Below are 4,234 nucleotides of genomic sequence, written 5' to 3'. Positions count from 1 at the left end.
ACCACATCAAAATAATTAAACTATTATAAAATTCAGAATTCATGCAATTCTTTCCTTTTCAATTAAGCACGTTTTTATTCAAGAAAGGTGATGGATTCATAGGACATTCATAACTTTAAGGCATAGACACTAAGACACTAATGATCACAAGACACAAACATGGATAACATAAAGCATAAAAAATCGAAAAACAGAAGAATAGAGAACAAGGAATCAAGGAACGGGTCCACCTTAGTGATGGCGGCTTTTTCTTGCTCTTGAAGATCCTATGGAGTGCTTGAGCTCCTCAATGTCTCTTCCTTGTCTTTGTTGCTCCTCCTTCATGATTCTTTGGTCTTCTCTAATTTCATGGAGGAGAATGGAGTGTTCTTGATGCTCCACCCTTAGTTGTCCCATGTTGGAACTCAATTCTCCTAGGGAGGTGTTTACTTGCTCCCAATAGTTTTGTGGAGGAAAGTGCATCCCTTGAGGCATCTCAGGGATCTCATGATGAGAGGGGTCTCTTGTGTGCTCCATCCTTTTCTTGATAATGGGCTTATCCTCATCAATGGTGATGTCTCCCTCTATGTCAACTCCAACTGAATAACAGAGGTGACAAATGAGGTGAGGAAAGGCTAACCTTGCCAAAGTGGAGGTCTTGTCCGCCACCTTGTAGAGTTCTTGGGCTATAACCTCATGAACTTCTATTTCTTCTCCAATCATGATGCTATGGATCATGATGGCCCGGTCTATGGTAACTTCGGACCGGTTGCTAGTGGGAATGATTGAGCGTTGTATGAACTCTAACCATCCTCTAGCCACGGGTTTGAGGTCATGCCTTCTTAATTGAACCGGCTTGCCTCTTGAATCTTGCTTCCATTGTGCGCCCTCTTCACATATGGTTGTGAGGACTTGGTCCAACCTTTGATCAAAGTTGACCCTTCTAGTGTAAGGATGCTCATCTCCTTGCATCATAGGCAAGTTGAACGCCACCCTCACACTCTCCGGACTAAAATCCAAGTATTTCCCCCGAACCATAGTGAGATAATTCTTTGGATTCGGGTTCACACTTTGGTCATGGTTCTTGGTGATCCATGCATTGGCATAGAACTCTTGAACCATCAAGATTCTGACTTGTTGAATGGGGTTGGTAAGCACTTCCCAACCTCTTCTTCGGATCTCATGGCGGATCTCCGGATATTCACCCTTTTTGAGTGAAAAGGGGACCTCGGGGATCACCTTCTTCAAGGCCACAACTTCATAGAAGTGGACTTGATGCACCCTTGAGAGGAATCTATCCATCTCCCATGACTCGGAGGTGGAAGCTTTTGCCTTCCCTTTCCTCTTTTTAGAGGTTTCTCCGGCCTTGGATGCCATAAATGGTTATGAAAAAGCAACGCTTTTACCACACCAAACTTAAAATGTTTGCTCGTCCTCGAGCAAAAGAAGAAAGAAGAGAGTAGAAGAAGAAGAAATGAGGAAGAGGGGGAAGGTGGTGTGTTCGGCCAAGAAGGGTAAGAAAGGGTGTTTAGGTTGTGTGAAAATGAAGGGTTGAAGAAGGGTATTTATAGGAGAGAGGGGGGGTAATGGTTCGGCCATGGAGGGTGGGTTGGGAGGGAAAGTGGTTTGAATTTGAAGGGTGAGGTTGGTGGGGATTTATGAAGGATGGATGTGAGTGGTGAAGAGAAAGATGGGATTTGATAGGTGAAGGGTTTTTGGGGAAGAGGTATTGAGGTGATTGGTGAATGGGGGAAAAAGAGAGAGAGTGATGGTGGGGTCCTGTGGGGTCCACAGATCCTGTGGTGTCAAGGAAAAGTCATCCCTGCACCAAATGTTGCTCAAAATCACGTTTTGAGCTATTTCTGGCGTTAAACGCCGGGCTGGTGCCCATTCCTGGCATTTAACGCCAGGTTGTTGCCCTTTACTGGCGTTTAACGCCAGTCTGGTGCCCCTTTCTGGCGTTAAACGCCCAGAATGGTGCCAGACTGGGCGTTAAACGCCCAACAGCTAGCATTACTGGCGTTTGAACGCCAGCTTCTTCTTCTCCAGGGTGTGCTGTTTTTCTTCCTGTTTTTCATTCTGTTTTTTGCTTTTTTTCATTGTTTTTGTGACTTCTTATGATCATCAACCTACAAAAAAGATAAAATAACAAAAGAAAAGAGTTAACCATAAAACATTGGGTTGCCTCCCAACAAGCGCTTCTTTAATGTCATTAGCTTGACAGAGGACTCTCATGGAGCCTCAGAAATGCTCAGAACCGTGTTGGAACCTCCCAACACCAAACTTAGAGTTTGAATGTGGGGGTTCAACACCAAACTTAGAGTTTGGTTGTGGCCTCCCAACACCAAACTTAGAGTTTGACTGTGGGGGCTCTGCTTGGCTCTGTTTTGAGAGAAGCTCTTCATGCTTCCTCTCCATGATGATAGAGGGATGTCCTTGGGCCTTAAACACCAAGGATTCTTCATTCACTTGAATGATCAACTCTCCTCTATCAACATCAATCACAGCCTTTGCTGTGGCTAGGAAGGGTCTGCCAAGGATGATGGATTCATCCATGCACTTCCCAGTCTCTAGGACTATGAAGTCAGTAGGGATGTAATGGTTCTCAATCTTCACCAAAACATTCTCTACAAGTCCATGAGCTTGTTTTCTTGAATTGTCTGCCATCTCTAATGAGATTCTTGCAGCTTGCACCTCAAGGATCCCTAATTTCTCCATTACAGAGAGGGGCATGAGGTTTACACTTGACCCTAAGTCACACAAGGCCTTCTTGAAGGTCATGGTGCCTATGGTACAAGGTATAGAAAACTTCCCAGGATCCTGCCTCTTTTGAGGCAGTTTCTGCCTAGACAAGTCATCCAGTTCTTTGGTGAGCAAAGGTGGTTCTTCCTCCCAAGTCTCATTTCCAAATAACTTGTCATTCAGTTTCATTATTGCTCCAAGGTATTTAGCAACTTGCTCTTCAGTGACATACTCATCCTCTTCAGAGGAAGAATACTCATCAGAGCTCATGAATGGCAGTAGTAAGTCCAATGGAATCTCTATGGTCTCATTTTGAGCCTCAGATTCCCATTGTTCCTCATTGAGGAACTCAGAGGAGATTGGTGCACGCCCACTGAGGTCTTCCTCAGTGGCGTCTTCCTCCTCTCTTTCCTCTCCATATTCGGCCATGTCTATGGCTTTGCACTCTCCTTTTGGATTTTCTTCTGTATTACTTGGGAGAGTGCTAGGAGGGAGTTCAGTAACTTTCTTGCTCAGCTGACCCACTTGTCCTTCCAAATTTCTGATGGAGGACCTTGTTTCATTCATGAAACTTTGAGTGGTCTTTATTAGATCAGAGACCATTGTTGCTAAGTCAGAAGTATTCTGCTTAGAACTCTCTGTCTGTTGCTGAGAAGATGATGGAAAAGGCTTGCCATTGCTAAACCTGTTTCTTCCACCATTATTGTTATTGAAACCTTGTTGAGGTCTCTCTTGATTCTTCCATGAGAAATTGGGGTGATTTCTCCATGAAGAATTGTAGGTGTTTCCATAGGGTTCTCCTAGGTAATTCACCTCTTCCATTGAAGGGTTCTCAGGATCATAGGCTTCTTCCTCAGATGAAGCTTCCTTAGTACTGCTTGGTGCATTTTGCATTCCAGACAGACTTTGAGAAATCAAATTGACTTGTTGAGTCAATATCTTGTTCTGAGCCAATATGGCATTCAGAGTGTCAATCTCAAGAACTCCTTTCTTCTGACTAGTCCCATTGTTCACAGGATTTCTTTCAGAAGTGTACATGAACTGGTTATTTGCAACCATTTCAATCAATTCTTGAGCTTCTGCAAGCGTCTTCTTCAGATGAAGAGATCCTCCAGCAGAGCTATCCAAAGACATCTTGGATAGTTCAGAGAGACCATCATAGAAAATACCTATGATGCTCCATTCAGAAAGCATGTCTGAAGGACATCTTCTGATTAATTGTTTGTATCTTTCCCAAGCTTCATAGAGGGATTCTCCATCCTTCTGTCTGAAGGTTTGGACTTCCACTCTAAGCTTACTCCATCTTTGTGGTGGAAAGAACTTTGCCAAGAAGGCATTGACTAGCTTTTCCCAAGAGTCCAGGCTTTCTTTAGGTTGAGAATCCAACCATATTCTAGCTCTGTCTCTTACAGCAAAAGGGAATAGCATCAGTCTATAGACCTCAGGGTTAACCCCATTAGTCTTGACTGTGTCACAGATTTGCAAGAATTCAGTTAAGAACTGATGAGGATCT

General features: G+C 43.8%; 1 non-coding gene across 1 annotated transcript; it reads left to right on the top strand.

The window, feature by feature from the left end:
• Positions 1–3,909: 3,909 nt before the first annotated feature.
• Positions 3,910–4,017, top strand: LOC130971870 (small nucleolar RNA R71). Its single transcript, XR_009083075.1, has one exon. It is a non-coding gene; the product is annotated as a small nucleolar RNA R71 (small nucleolar RNA).
• The last annotated feature ends 217 nt before the right edge of the window (positions 4,018–4,234 follow it).

The sequence above is a fragment of the Arachis stenosperma genome, chromosome 3 (genome assembly GCF_014773155.1).
Source record: "Arachis stenosperma cultivar V10309 chromosome 3, arast.V10309.gnm1.PFL2, whole genome shotgun sequence".
In the NCBI taxonomy this organism is placed as follows: Eukaryota; Viridiplantae; Streptophyta; class Magnoliopsida; order Fabales; family Fabaceae; genus Arachis; species Arachis stenosperma.
Note: the sequence above shows the minus strand (reverse complement) of the source record. Positions and strands in the feature narration are given on the sequence as shown.